This window comes from Capra hircus, chromosome 6, assembly GCF_001704415.2.
Source record: "Capra hircus breed San Clemente chromosome 6, ASM170441v1, whole genome shotgun sequence".
Lineage (NCBI taxonomy): Eukaryota > Metazoa > Chordata > Mammalia > Artiodactyla > Bovidae > Capra > Capra hircus.
In genome coordinates, this window is record NC_030813.1 from 105,794,498 (window position 1) to 105,811,333 (window position 16,836).

The window sequence follows — 16,836 nt, forward strand, 5'->3', positions numbered from 1 at the left end:
GCTGTGTGGCCTTGGGCAAGTTACTGCTGATCTCTCAGGCTTTTCTCAACAAGGCAGTAACTTGGGCAACCTTCGGTGGAGGTTGCGGGACGGAGGTGGGCACCAGGGGGTCACGCTCCGGTTCCAGCCATCAGATGCGCCTCACGGGGACAGTGCCTCCCCCGCGCGGCTATACGGCCTGCGGGAGCCGCGGGACGGCGCGGTAGGTCCTTGCCGGGAGCCGGGAACAGCGCACGGGGCATGCGCGGCCTGTAGAGCCACAGGAGGCCGCCCGGACGTCGCCCAGCCCCGCCCGCGAGCGCCGAGCGCTGCAGTACCCCCCGCGGCCTGTGGCGTCGCTGCGCGACAATCCGGGCGGCTCGGCGCGTGTAGAGCTCTACCCCGCGCCGGTGCACCCACGGGCCCGCGCTCTCCCGGCCGTCGGGGCTGCAAGCCCGCGGTAGCCCCCAGCCCGCGCCCGGACCCTCCTTCTGACGCGCTCCTGAGAGAAATCTTTCTGTGCTGCTTTGCTTTCGTTTCTCTCGTATGGCGGCAACAGGAGGGTCGGGGGCTGGTGGACTCGCGGCGCTGGCCAGATCACCGAGGACGCGGAGTAACGCTAGGCGCCGCTGGGCCTTACCGAGGCCTTCGTTGCGCTCCTATGTTGGCCACATTTGCAACTTTTGCATTTGAACAAATGCGGATGTTGCCCTGCAAGATCCAGAAGGCGTGAGGTTAAAGGGATTCCGGATGAGCCCTCCACTCCCCCAATACCCCTCCCCCCCCCCCCATTTTGTGAGACTCACAAGTGTGCGTGGCCGCTTCTGGGCTGTAAGTTCCACCAGGACACGCGTCCCTGGTGTTTTGCTGGTCTTTGGCATAAAGCACAAAACAGACCCGGCTTCCAAGACCGAGCTGGGTAGAGTCACCAGCGTCCTCGGCCTAGATCAGCCTTAGGCAAAGCAAGGCGCAGAGGCGGGCGGGTCCCCAAAAAGGGAGGGGATGGGTACCGAAAGCGAGAGGAGCATTTGAAACTTTTAGAGCCCTCAGGCAGGACTGCAGCTCCCGAGTGCGTGATCCGCAGAACGGGATAAACGAGTTTTAGTGTGCTCTGCTCAGACGCGGCGGATGGTCGCGCGTGGCTCGGGCTGCGTTCTAGCCACGCGCGGTAGACGCTTGGAGTTTCAAAATGGATAATAGCATGACGGTGAAGGATGAGCCGGTCCTTCCCCGCGACCGCCCTAGTCGTCTGCGGGCGCCTCTTGTCTCCCCTACAGCTTGCACTCACCATCTATAGTGTCAAAGAGTGCTGCTGGAACAAAGCAGATGAAGCTGAGTCACTCCCCAGCTGCAGAGTCCTCGAAGGAGCCTCCAAGTTCTATATAGGCTCCAACAGCATCTCTCACCAGGTTTCCTCCCTCTGCATTGCCTATGCGTCAGCTTCTTTCGCAAGACCCTTGCCTTGTTCGCTCTGTCCAGGACATCTCTCATCTCTCTAATTTGGACTCAAAAACTACCTTGTTTCTTACCATTTCATCTCACAAGACTGTCACCTTCCCTCTATCGTTTCTGTGTTTAACGGTCTTCATAGATGAACTGAATTAGTTTTTTATTCTTTTACTCGAGTCCTTTCATTCTACTACACTACCAAATAAGTTGTTTCATTCACCCTTGTATTCCCAGTGCCCAAGGCAGAGTCTGGCACTTAACAGGCACCCATAATAGTTGGGTTGTTATTTATTAATTCAAGAGAAAAAAGCTGTGGTCCGGGTGACCAGAGCAGAGCAGAGGTGGAATTCCCAAATCCGAGTATTGACGTTTACCTACTGTTCCAGTCTTTCATCTCTGAATTATCTCATCTGAGAAAATTACAGGATTAATAATAGTATCCGCTTCATATGAGAATGAGATCAGTTAGTTAACTTTTGTAAAAGACTTAAAGTGATGCTCATATTGAGAAGCATAGATGATTTGACAATTGCATCAATTAGAATAAGCTAGTTTACAATCTGGTAATAACTCCCAAATCTCAATGGCTTAAATAGACGGAGGTTTACTTTTCACTTACATATTGTTCTCTCAGTTGTGTCTCTTTGTGACCCCACGGACTGTAGCCTGCCAGGCTCATCTGTCTATAGGATGCTGGAGTGGGTTGCTATTTCCTTCTTCAGGGGATCTTCCCAGGTCAGGAATGGAACCCATGTCTCCTGCATTGGCAGGCAGATTCTTTACCACTGAGCCAGCAGACTTCAATTAGCCGAGGACTGGGCTCTTGGACGTTTTTAGTCTGGAAACCAAGATGACTGACAAAGCAGCCGCCAGTTGATGTGTTATCAGTTGTCAAGGCAGGAGAGAGAACAAGCATCATTTTTATTCTGCTCACTTTTGTGTACTGAGAATACAAGTATGGGGATTATAGCCCCCAGATTTTATTTTTCTGCTTTGTTCAGAAACCTCATAGCGAAAAATTTGGACCATTTATCTATTTAGCAAATAAGTTAAAGCTGGAAACATTCCTGCAATGACTGGGACTAGATATCCTCTTGGGGAAAAGCTGTCTTTGTTAGGGAAAATAAAATTCCAAACCTTGACTTTGGGACCTCACTTTCCTTACATAAAGCGGATAGTTGATTTCTTCTGCACAATGATGTTCCTCCTAGGAATTCAAGGTTCTGGAGACTTGAGAGAAAAGATCAGAGATGTGAGAAAGGCTGAAGGCTGGAGAATTCACCCTAAGGTGCACTGTGCCCTGTAATCAATTGCTAGGAGTTGGATGGTCACAGGCTTAAAGACTGACTCTAGAAAAGCTTTAGGAAAAACATCTGCTTCATTGACTACACTAAAGCCTTTGACTGTGTGGATCACAACAAATTGTGGAAAATTCTTCAACAGATGGGAATATCATAAGACCTTACCTGCCTCTTGAGGAACCTGTATGCAGGTCAAGAAGCAACTGTCAGAACTGGACTTTAAACAACAGAACTAAAATTGGGAAAGGAGTACATCAAAGCTGTATATTGTCACCCTACTTAGTTAACTTCTATGAAGAGTACATCATGCAAAATGCCAGGCTGGGTAAAGCACAGTATGGAATCAAGATTGCCAGGAGAAATATCGATAACCTCAGATATGTAGATGACAACACCCTTATGGCAGAAAGTGAAGAGGAACTAAAGAGCCTCTTGATGGAAGGGAAAGAGGAGAGTGAAGAAAACTGGCTTAAAGCTCAACATTCAAAAAACAAAGATTATGGCATCTGATCTCATTGCTTCCTGGCAAATAGATGGGGGGAAAATGGAAACAGTGGCAGATTTTATTTTCTTGGGTTCCAAAATCACTGCAGATGGTGACTGCAGCCATGAAATTAAAAGATGCTTGCTCCTTGGAAGAAAGGCTATGACCAACCTAGATAGCATGTTAAAAAAGCAGAGACATCACTTTACTGACAAAGGTCCCTATAGACAAAGCTATGGTCTTTCCAGTAATCATGTATGGGTGTGACAGTTGAATCATAAAGAAAGCTGAGTGCCAAAGAATTGATGCTTTTGAACTGTGGTGTTGGAGAAGACTCTTGAGAGTCCCTTGGACTGCAAGGAGATCCAACTAGTCAGTCTAAAGGAAATCAGTCCTGAACATTCGTTGGAAGGACTGATCCTGAAGCTTCATGAAGCTCCAATACTTTGGGCCACGCGATGTGAAGAACTGACTCATTTGGAAAGACCCTGATGCTGGGAAAGATTGAAGGCAGGAGGAGAAGGCGACGACAGAGGATGAGATGGTTAGATGGCATCACTGTCTTGATGGGCATGAGTTTGAGCAAGCTCTGGGAGTTGGTGATGGACAGGGAAGCCTGGTGTGCTGCAGTCCATGGGGTAGCAAAGAATTGGACATGACCGAGTGACTGAACTGGAGGGCATGGTTCTGTCCATCTCTACTTGCTGCCATCTTTGGTGTGGCAGTGTTATCCTCAGTCTGCTGGAAGAGGTCTAAGCACCTATTCCAGGCAGCACAGAGATGGCAGGATAGAGAGCAGGACTCTGCCCTCGTGTATAGCTCTTCAGAGTGAGAAAAAGCTTCCACGAAGACATCTCTTCATGTCTTGGAATTGAATGGCATCTCTGGTTGTAGTTTGCTCAGGACCAGAGGTTCCTTCAGATGCCAGTGACCTGTGCAGTCGCACAGGAGCCTGTGTTCGCAAGGGTGTCACACTTGGTTCAATGCTGTGCTGTTGCCATTTTGAAATCTTTCTTAACTTTTGAATAATGAGATCCCATTTTTATTTTGTGTTGGACTCTGGGCTGGTCCTGGCCAAGACCTGCCGTTTGAACATGAGGAGGGAACCACCCCTTGAAAGATATGACTGTAATTGAAATCCAGCCTCTGTACCCTGGTACTGAATTGAATCCTGGAGACAGAGTTTTGGGTGACGTAGAAAAGAATAGCTTTATTGCTTTGCCAGGAGCCACAGGGCTAAGTGCACTCAAAACCATATGTCCCGACATGGAGGGGTTAGTGAGCAGATTTATAGTAATGGTTCAAAGAGGAGGATGTGATCAGCTCATAGACGTTCCTCTGATTGGTTGGTGGTGAGGTAATTGGGGGTCAGCATCATCAGCCTTCTGATTCTTACCAGCCTGGGGTCTTTGTGCTCGTGGGCAACATTCAGTGAATTTCTCCCACCTGGTGGAGGTTTCAGTATCTGCAAAACGGCTCAGAGATATTATTGTGTGATCGCTTGAGGGGGACCAGGACCTTGCCCCAGTTCAGTCGCTCAGTCATGTCCAACTCTTTGCAACCCCGTGGAGTGCAGCACGCCAGGCTTCCTTGTCAATCACCAACTCCTGGAGTTGCTCAAACTCATGTCCATCAAGATGGTGATGCCATCCAACCATCTCATCCTCTGTTGTGCCCTTCTCCTCCTTTCCTTCAATCTTTCCCAGCATCAGGGTCTGTTCCAATGAGTCAGCTCTTCGCATCAGGTGGCCAAAGTATCGGAGCTTCAGCTTCAGCATCAGTCCTTCCAATGAATATTCAGGACTGATTTCTTTTAGGATGGACTGGTTGGATCTCCTTGCAGTCCAAGGGACTCTCAAGAGTCTTCTCCAACACCACAGTCCAAAAGCATCAATTCTTTGGTGCTCAGCTTTCTTTATAGTCCAACTCTCACATCCATACATGACTACTGGAAAGACCATAGCTCTGGCTAGAGGGGCTAATGACTAATGTCTCTGCTTTTTAATATGCTGTCTAGGTTGGTCATAGCTTTTCTTCCAAGGAGCAAGTGTCTTTTCATTTCATGGCTGTAGTCACCATCTGCAGTGATTTTGGAGCCCAAGAAAATAAAATCTGCCACTGTTTCCACTGTTTCCCCATCTGTTTGCCGGGAAGTGATGGGACCAGATGCCATGATCTTCGTTTTCTGAATGTTGAGCTTTAAGCCAGCTTGTTCACTCTCCTCTTTCAACGTCACCAAGAGGCTCTTCAGCTCCTTTCTGCTATCTGCCAGAAGGGTGGTGTCATCTGCACACCCTGCCCTAAGGCTTCACTGTTGTTTCTTGTTTTTGGCTTTTCCGCCCCTGTCTCTTCTTCCCCTCTCTTCCCTGATTAGCAGTCATTTGTACCTGGCTCTTTGGAACTCAGGAAAGGCCATGGATGCTGAATGAAACCTCAGTTCAGTTTAGTCTCTAGGTCATGTTCGACTCTGCGACCACATGGACTGTGGCATGCCAGGCCTCCCTGTCCATCACCAATTCCCAGAGTTTACTCAAACCCATGTCCATTGAGTCAGTGATGCCATCCGACCATCTCATCCTCTGACATCCCCTTCTCCTCCTGCCTTCAATCTTCCCCAGCATCAGGGTCTTTTCCAAGGAGTCAGTTCTTTGCATCATGTGGCCAAAGTATTGGAGCTTCATGAAGCTTCAGCATCAGTCCTTCCAATGAATATTCAGGATTGATTTCCTTTAGGATCAACTGGTTGGATCTCCTTGCTGTCCAAGGGACTCTCAAGAGCCTTCTCCAACACCACAGTTCAAAAGCATCAATTCTTCGGCTCTCAGCTTTCTTTATAGTCCAACTCTCACATCCATACATGACTATTTCCTGCTAACAGGAAAACGAGGGACACAGAAAGTCTTTTGTGTCCAGGAGTCCCAAAGGGTCCTGCTCGGTTTCATGACCACATGTAAAAGGGTGAATTCCTAATCAGTATGACAACCATTTTTCAATAAGTGTGAGAACGGAACATGGTTGGTTTCCACACATGTGAGTTGGCTGAAAGCTGAGTTTTCAGTGTGAGTCACGGCTGCACAGTGTTGGATAATGAAAGGGCTCACAAGGCCCCATAGGGTGTACTCATGTAGAGCTTTAATAAAGGTTCAGAATGTGGTGGGACAGAGAAGGCAAATGCAGAGAGGCTAGGGTCTTCCAGAAGCAGCTGCAAGCACTCTTCTGTCACATAGGAAGGGCTTCATCTTCAGATTGTGAACCACCAGATATATGCGATATACTCTGGTCTCAGGGTATTTTCATCAAACATTTTTCCCATGAGTCTAGTTGGGCTTTCCTGATAGCTCAGTTGGTAAAGAATCCACCTGCAATGCAGGAGACCCTGGTTTGATTCCTGGGTCAGGAAGATTTGCTGGAAAAGGGATAGGCTACCTACTCCAGTATTCTTGGGCTTCCCTTGTGGCTCAGCTGGTAAAGAATCTGCCTGCAGTACGAGGGACTTGGGTTCAATCCTGGGTTGGGAAGATTCCTTGGAGAAGGGAAAGGCTACCCACTCCAGTATTCTGGCCTGGAGAATTCTATGGACTGTATAGTCCATGGGGTCACAAAGAGTCGGACACGACTGAGCAACTTTCACTACAGGGGGTCTTCCTAGAGGATGCAACTGTTTCTAAAGACAGAGTCTTGCTAGTAGTTCACACTTGGCCATAATCATGAAGGAGCTGTAATCACAAGCTCTGAGTCAGGAATAATAATATCTACCTCACAGGTAACATTATAGGTATCTGTGGAAAGTTAATAAAATGACATCATGTTTTATTTACTGATTAAAAAGATGATAAAACCATTAGTACATAAAAGATGCTCAATGTGTTATTTTAGTTTATTGTTAAAGAAGAATGCTATTTATTTTTCTACATACAAACTTCAATTTTGGCTATTGTTTTAAATGTGATTGTTATAAGGAATATGGGTAATGTATATTTTAACTTCAGTTTCAAAATGAAGTTGAGTTTCTCCAAATTCATAATAACAACTCTGTAAAAATGCTAAGTGTGTTTGGCAGAAGAGACTGGATGGTAGGGTGGGGAGGGAGAGCAAGCATTTTAGGTTTTAGAGTTTTTTTTTTTTTTTTTTAAGAGACAATAGGGGATTTACATCATGTGCAGATTTGAAAAGAGATTCAGAAAGTGAAAAATGGTGATTACTTGCAAATATCATGAGACATTGCCGAGAGGTGTTGCTGACAGTAAATTGAGGAAATAGATAACACCATATTTTTTGTTTTTTGACCACACCGCATGGCATGTAGGATCTTAGTTCCCCAACCAGGTATTGAACCCAGGTCCCCTACAGTGGAAGAGCAGAATCTTAACCACTAGACTACCAGGGAAGTCCTTTTTTCCGTTTTTGTTATCAATCAAGATAGTGTTCCCATTTTTCCTGGTTACCTTCTAGCCTTGTCCACGTACATATTTAGTTTTACACATTTGCTGTTATAGAATTTTCTACTTTACTCTTTGTCTTGCACAATACCAGAGTTTTGTTTTGTTTTGTTTTTTGATGCCAGAGAATTTCTTATGTTATAGTCTCTTTCTTCCTCATCTGTCTCAAAACCATCTCTCCTTTCTCAAACATGTTCCTATCTCACCTCTAACAGATCTTAATAACTTCTAGTGCATTCTTATATAACCATACTATGAAAAGATAGTCAGATACATGCTGTGGGATGTAGTTGTTTTATAGACATAGAATAATTCTATTCATTTCTCTGCAAGAGTTTTGATCCCTTACAATCTATAATAAATATTCTAGTAGAAAAATTGATGCAGTGCTAAAGCAATCTTTTAAATAGTTGCATAATACTCCACAGCCTAGATACACTTCAGTTAATCTACCATTCTTTGATTAATGAATTTTATTTTATTTTTGTTTTGTTACTTGGCAGCAGTGTTTCAATAAATACCCTTTATACTTTCTACTTGGGTAAATACACTTTTCATTTTCTAAAATCTAATTGTATAGGATAAATTACCAGAACTTGAACTGGTGAATAAAAGGATACATATATTTTTAATTTAACAATTTACCAAATTAATTTTCAAAAATATTGGCAGTAATTCCAGTGGCTATTGTTTTAACAATTTATAGAATCTCCAGCTTGTCCCATTCACCCCCGGCTCATCCCTCCAACTAGCACCGTAACATTCTTCTGCACTTTTTGCCACCTGTTGGCAAAATGTTAGGTCACTGTTAGCTTTAATTAGAATGTCCCTGATAACTGTGAAGTTGAACTTCTTTTTAATGTATCTATGTGCATCAGAATTTCTCCTTTTATAAAATGACTATTTTAAATCCCTTGACTATTTTTAGGTGGGCTATTTGTCCTTGTATTGTTAATTTATGGGAACTATAATATTAACATATTTATATAGAATATATACACAGGAATTATTTATCTGATTGATGTGCTTCAAAAAAATTTTTTTGCAGTCTATTCCTTGTTGTCTGACTTTGCTTATTGTCTTTTTGTTATATTTAAAATATTTGCATAGTGAAATGTTTCTTCATTTCCTTTTTTTTTTTTTTTTTTTGAGTTTTACACAGAGGCTCCCCAGCACAACCCTGTCATAAATGCCAAGGATGTGCAAATATTTTCACAGGTTTTCTTCTAAATAGTTATTGTTATATATTTTTATATTTAAGTATTTTAATCCTCATGAAAATTCTTTACTTTTTATGTAGGTAAAAGGAAGAATCTACCTTTCCTCCCTGTTTGACTGGCATTGTTCTAGCAATCTTTATGTAAACAAACCACCCTTTTCCCACCAACTTGTAATACCATCCTTATCACATCTCAATTTTCCTATGTATGAGCTTCTAACTTGTTTTAGTTACAATGGCTTTATGTTTTTAGAAAACCTGGTAAAGCAAGATTGCCTCCTCACTCCCTCCCCACTACTTTTTTTTTTTCCTGCTAGAGTTTTCTTGGATATTCTTTGAGATTTATCATCTATATGAAATGTATCCTCCCTCCCCCCGCCCCTTTTTTTTTTTTTTTGCTGGTCCTAAGTGATATAGAATTGGACTGATTTGATCAATCATCTTCTTTTTTTTGTTTTTTCTTTTTTTTTTTTTTTAGTTATCCTCTTTTTGTTTATTTTTAATTGAAGGATAATTACAATATTGTGTTGGTTTCTCCATACATCAACATGAGTCAGCCATAGGTATAAATGTGTCCCCTACCGCTTGAGCCTCCCTCCCACTTCTTCTCACCCCTCTAGGTCAGCATCCTCTTTAAGGACTGGTGCATCAGCATCCTGATGGCTTGCTCTTCCCAGCACTGCCAGGAAGTAACCATCAGGACATGCTTGATGCAGGGCTGAGACAAAGGAACTGCTGGGGCAGCAGGGAGGGCATGGTGTGAAATTAGCTGTCGTCTGACATCCGTTGGATCATCAAAAAGCAAGAGAGTTCCAGAAAAGCATCTGTTGCTACTGCTAAGTCGCTTCAATAGTGTCCAACTCTGTGCCACTCCATAGACGGCAGCCCACCAGGCTCCCCCATCCCTGGGATTCTCCAGGCGAGAACACTGGAGTGGGTTGCCATTTCCTTCTCCAATGCATGAAAGGAAAAGTGAGAGTGAAGTCACTCAGTCGTGTCTGACTCTTCGCGACCCCATGGACTGCAGCCTACCAGGCTCCTCCATCCATGGGATTTTCCAGGCAAGAGTACTGGAGTGGGTCACCATTTCCTTCTCCAACAACAAACTCTGGAAAATTCTTAAGGAGAAGGGAATACCACCTGACCTGCCTCTTGAGAAACCTATATGCAGGTCAGGAAGCAACAGTTAGAACTGGACATGGAACAACAGCCTGGTTCCAAATAGGGAAAGGAGTATGTCAAGGCTGTATATTGTCACCCTGCTTATTTAACTTCTATGCAGAGTACATCTTGAGAAACAGTGGGCTGGAATAAGCACAAGCTGGAATCAAGATTGCCGGGAGAAATATCAATAACCTCAGAAATGCGGATGACACCACCTTTATGGCAGAAAGTGAAGAACTAAAGAGCCTCTTGATGAAAGTGAAAGAGGAGAGTGAAAAAAGTTGGCTTAAAGCCAACTTCAGAAAACTAAGATCATGGCATCCGGTCCCATCACTTCATGGCAAATAGATGGAGAAACAGTGGAAACAGTGACAGTCTTTATTTTTGGGGGGCTCCAAAATCACTGCAGATGGTAACTGCAGCCATGAATTAAAAGACGCTTGCTCCTTGGAAGAAAAGTTATGACCAACTTAGAAAGCATATTAAAAAGCAGAGACATTACTTTGCCAACAGAAGTCCGTCTAGTCAAAGCTATGGTTTTTCACTTTCACCCAGAGGCTCTTTAGTAAGTTTTTTAAAATGTAGGTTATTATTGTTTGCTTTTCAATGTCACATATTTAACATGTACATGCAACATCCTTGATTCATACTTTTATTTTTTATATGTACCCATGAACAATACATGGCATTATTTTATGAACTCTCAAAACTTACTGAAATATTATATGCTTGTCTTTGAGACCCATTGACATTGAAAGATAACACGTAGCTCTTTCCTCTTCAGAGCTGCATAGTGTTCTGCCAAGGGGACATAATATTTTGCTAATATAAATAATACTAAAGAGAACATCTTCATGCATATCTTTTTGTGTACATCTCATCCCAAGTGTGCAAGCATTTTGCAAGGAGGTGCCTGAGATGTGGAGCTGCTGGTTTGCTGGTTGTCCTCTCACCCAGCCTCCCTCCTTGTGTGGCCGCTCGGTCCTGAGATGCTGATCCCTGTGGACTGCACTGCCTAGTGCCTTCTCACTGGGTATGGCCAACGGGGGTGCTGGCAGGAGGCTAGAGGGCGGCACAGAGGGGTCTGGATAGTCTCCCTCTTGCTTCAGTGTTGCATGTCCTAGCAGTTGCCCCACTTTTCAGTGACTGCAGCTCCCCCTCCTCTGTCCCAGCAATGACAACTCCCCCCTCTGTTTCCTCATCCAAACGGCCCTATGCAAAGTAGCAGATTCCCAGTATTGCTGGTTTCTGAGTATCTCAACATCCGTTATCTCCTTCAAGCTGTCCATTCCTATTCTTTCCACGAAGAGCTCTTGGTTTGAACATTTGGCTCAAGTTCTATTTCCTGTAATGACCAAGCCAATGACTTATTGGCTTCATAGGACATGCTTATCTTAAAAAAATTAATGTTTGCTTTGGATGCTTCCCTGGTGGCTCAGACAGTAAAGAGTCTGCCTGCAATGCAGGAGGCCCCGGGTTCAAACCCTGGGTCAGGAAGATTTCCTGGAAAAGAAATGGCAACCCCCTCCAGTATTCTTGCCTGGAAAAATCCCATGGACAGAGGAGCATGGTGGGCTCTACAGCCCATGGGGTCACTAAGAGTCAGACAGTTCTCAGCTTTAAAAAGTTTTGCTTTAACAATGTTTGCTTTAAAAAGTTCCTCAGTCTTGGAAAATGAAATAGTACTAAAAATTTATGATGGAAAACAACAATCACCTTCCTTTTTCTTTATCTCCATCTAATTTGGATCTTCAGAGGCAACTTTCCTCAACTGTTCTTATTTCTCTGTTGACTCAGTGTGGAGCATCTTTTCTTGCATTTATATATCTTTTATATATTTATATATCTTATATATATATATATCTTTATATATCTTTCTTATTTTGTGAATTGTTTATACAAGTCTTTTTAAAATTGATTTTTATAAGTTCTTTATATTTCTTGGATATGAAATATGTGTCAAATATATGTTCAATATTTCCTCCCAACCTGAGATTTGCCTCTTCTTTTATTTTGTTCTGGTAAAATTAATAATTCAAGGAAAAAATACTTTTGCTTTCACTCTGTGACAGTTTCAAGCCTAAATATCTGTTTTTAATTTTTAAAAACATTTATTTATTGAAATACAGTTTATTTATAATGTTGTATTAGTTTCAGTTGTAGAGCAAAGCGATTCAGTTATATATTTATACATATATACCTATTCTTTTACATTCTCTTCCATTGTAGGTTATTACATGTTATTAAGTAGAATTCTCTGTGCTGTATAATAGGTAAAGTTTGATTATCTATTTTATATATAATAATGTGTATGTTTTAGTCTCAAGCTCCTAATTTATCCCTCCCCACCTTCCCTTTGACAATGGTAAGTTTGTCTTCTGTGTCTGTAAGTCTATTTCTGTTTCATGAATAAATTCATTTGTATAATTTTTTTCTTTTAGACTTCACATATAAGAGCTATCATATGATGCTTGTCTTTCTCCGCCTGACTTACTTAGTGTGATTATCTCCATGTCCATCCATGTTGTTACAAGTGGCATTCTTCCTTTCTTTCTTTTTATACCCTACCTCTTCTTTGTCTATTCATCTGTCAGTGAGCACTTAAGTTGCTTCCATGTCTTGGCTATTGTAAATCGTGCTGCAATGAACTTGGGTGCATATATCCTTTCAAATTATGTTTTCTCCAGATATATACTCAGGAGTTACAGGATCGTATGATAGTTCTATTTTTATTATTTTAAGGAAACTCCCACCTTTTATTTTCTTAACAGTCTCTCTTAAAGAGCAGAAAGTTTTGATTATGATAAAATCTAACTAATATTTTATTGGAATCCAGTTTATTAAGACTTTTCCTTTATGGCTGTTTGCTTTTCGTATCACAGCCAAGAATCATTGCCTACCCAAGGTAAAAAGGATATTATTGCTTTCTTTTAGCAGTTTTATAGTTTTAGCTTTTGCGTTTATATCTGTGATTCATTTCTATTGTTTTTGTTTTGTTTTATATGGTTTGAGATTTTTTCTTTTTTTCTTTTGTATGGATATGGGTATCTAGTATTTCCAGCAACGTTTATGGAAAGAACTGGTCTTTTCTCAGTGAATGACTTTAGTGCTTTGCCAGAAATCAATTGACCATACAAGTGAGACTGTTTATGGGTTTTGGGTTTGATTTAATTGATTGATTGATCTATCTTCATGGCAATACTGCACTGCTCTAGTTACTGTAGCTTTAATGTAATGTCTTGAAATCAAGTAGTGTAAGTCCTTCAGTTTGCTTCTTCTCTTTTGAGACTATTTTAGTTAGGTTTAATTCTTTGCAGTTTTATGTGAATTTAAACTTTTTAATGATATCTGTTTATCTGGGCTGTGCTGGGTCTTTTGTTGCCGCACGGGCTTTTTCTCTAGTTGTGGCGAGTGGGAGCTGCTCCTTAGTTACGGCGTGTGGGCTTTTCCCTGGGGTGGCCCCTCTTATTGCAGATCACAGGTTCAGGAGGATGCGCACTTCAGTAGCTGCAGCTCATGGGCTCAGCAGCCGCAGCGCCTGGGCTCTAGAGCACCGGCTCAGTAGCTGTAGTGCACAGGCTTCGCTGCTTCATGGCACGTGGGGTCGTCCCACTTGAGGGGTTGAACCTGTGTTTCCTGCACTGGCAGGTGGATTCATTACCGCTGAGCCACCAGGGAAGCTCCTCGTATGAATTTTAGAATTACATTTTCAACTTCTACGGAGCTCTGCTAGGCTTTTTATATAGATATGGGGGAGAGTGATGTGTTAACAGTATAGTCTTCTAGTCCGCGAATATGGCACCTCTCTCCATTTATTTAGGTCTTCTTTAATTTCTCTCAGCAATTATTTTAGTTTTTAGTGGATATATACTGTATATTTTTATTTAACTTTATTGTTAAATATATTAATACTATTCAAAATGGAATTAAAATTTGTTTTCCAACCAAAAGTTTATATGATATAGAAATACAATTACTTTTTGTAGAGACCTTCTATCCTTTGGTATTGCTAAAGTTGTTATTCTGGTAGTTTGTTTTATAGATCTTAGGTTTTTTTGAAATATAGGAACATGTTATCTTTGAATAAAGACAATTTTACTGTCTCCTTTCTTATCTCTATGCCTTGTATATATTATTTTTTCTTGTCTTATTACACATTTAGGTTCTAGCTAGAACCTCCAGTACAATGATGAAAAGAAGTTGTAAAAGTACATATCTTTACCTATTTCTGATTTTAGTGTCAACATATTTGAGATAACACACAGATCAGGTTATCAAAGCAGACATACCAAATCAGAAATGTTAAAAAGTATTAAGCTTTATTAATAAATTAAAGGCTGTGCAAAGTCACTTCAGTCATGTCCACCTCTTTGCAATTCCATAGACTGTCGCCTGCCAGACTCCTCTATCCATGGGATTTCCCAGACAAGAATACTGGAGTGGGTTGCCATTTCTAGAAGTAGTCAAATTACAAGAATGAAGCAAGAACAGATTCAGAAACGTTGACAGAATTCTCTAGGTCTTTTCTTGCCATACCAGATTTTCTCCTATGTTTTTTAAAGTAATAAGTGCCCTTCACGTTACTTACACATAAGTGAGCCATTTAAGTTGCAAAACATTTGCAAATACTTTTTCCCATTCTGTGGATTATCTTTTTATTTTGTTTATGGTTTCTTTTGCTGTGCAAATTGTTTTTTGCCCCCTTTGTTTCTTCTTCTTTTGTTTTTTTGGCCTTATAGTTTATGGGATCCTAATTAAGTAAAATCGCTCAGTCGTGTCTGACTCTTTGCGACTCCATGGACTGTAGCCTACCAGGCTCTTCCCTCCATGGGACTCTCCAGGCAAGAGTACTGGAGTGGGTTGCCATTTACCTTCTCCAGGGGATCTTCCCAACCCAGGGATCGAACCCAGGTCTACCGCATTCCAGGCAGACGCTTTAACCTCTGAGCCACCAGAGAAGCCCTATGGGATCCTAGTTCCCTGATAAAGGGATTAAACCTGGGCCCTTGACGATGAAAGCATGGAGTCCTAACCACTGGACCACCAGGACATTCTCTGCTGTGCAAAAGCTTTTAAATTTAACTGTGGGAGACTCAGATTCAATTGTGGAGTTGCAAAGAGTCAGGCATGACTGAGTGACTAATACTCTTCTTTAACTGAAGGATTTTGGCTCAAGTGGTAAAGAACCTGTCTTGAAGGATTTTGGCTCAAGTGGTAAAGAACTTGCCTACAGATACAGGAGATGCAGGCTCAATCCCTGGGTCGCGAAGATCCCCTGGAGGAGGTAATGGCAATGACTCTAGTATTCTTGTCTGGAAAATTCCATGGACAGAGGAGCCTGGTGGACTATGGTCCATTGGGTCACAAAGAGTCAGACATGACTGAGCATGCATGCACACAGTAGTTTAATTATGAATTGTGGTGAATTGTTTCCAAATACTTTTTGTGCAGTTGTTGATATGATCAAGTAATTTTCTCACTTAATTTGTTAATGTGGCAAATTATATTGGTTTTCAAATATTGCATCAGCATTGCATTCCTAGGGTAAATCCTACTGATTCATGAGATACTTACCATTATATCTATCTATTTATCTAGCTATATGTCAATTTTGTTAATCGTTTTTTTGTCACACATTTTGTCAATTGTTTTTTCATTTATTTAAAATTGTGATAAATGCACATAACATAAAATTCACTATCATAACTACTTTTAAATATACAGTACAGTGATGTAACTATTAACACATTTTTGTGCAACAGATATCTAGAACTTTTTCATCTTGCAAAACTGAAAGTCTGTACTCATTAAAAATCAGCTCCTCAGCTCCTGGTAACCGCATTCTACTTTTTGTTTCTATGTATTTGACTACTTTAGATATATTTCTTACCAGTGGGATCATGAATTATTTTATTTGTATTTTTTTGACTGGCTTATTTCACTTAGCATTAAGTTCTCAAGATTCATCCATGTCATACAGTGTGACAGAATTTCATGACTTTAATAAAGCTGAATAATATTCCATTGTATGGATATACCACATTTTCTTTATCTCTTCATTTACTGATGGGCATTTAGATTACTTCCACCTCTTGACTATTGTATACAGTGCTGCAATGAATATGGATGTGCAAATATCTCTTCAAGGTCCTGTTTTCAATTATTTTGTGTCTATACCAAGAAATGAGTTTGCTGGATCATATGTGTGCTCAGTGCCTCAGTTTGCAACCCTATGGATTGTCACCCTCCAGACTCCTCTGTCCATGGAATTTTTCAGGCAAGAATACTGGAATGGGTTGCCATTTCCTTCTCCAGGGGATGTTCCCAACCCAGGGATTGAACTTGTGTCTCCAAGGTCTCATGTATTGGCAGGCAGATTCTTTACCACTGAGCCACCTGGGAAGCTCCGGATCATATGGTAACTCTACTTTTAATTATTGGAGCAAACCCCATACTGTTTACCATACCAGCCAAACTTTTTTTCAGTTCAGTTCAGCCGCTCAGTTGTGTCTGACTCTTTGTGACCTCATGGACTACAGCACTCCAGGCTTCCCTATCAATCATTAACTTTCAGAGCTTGTTCAAACTGATGTCCATTGAGTCGGTGATGCCATGCAACCATCTCATCCCCTGTTGTCCCCTTCTCCTCCTGCCTTCACTCTTTGCCAGCATTAGAGTCTTTTCCAATGAGTCAGTTTTTCACATCATGCGGCCAAAGTATTGGAGCTTCAGTTTCAGCATCAGTCCTTCCAATGAATATTCAGGACTGATTTCCTTGAGGATTGACTGGTTGGATCTCCT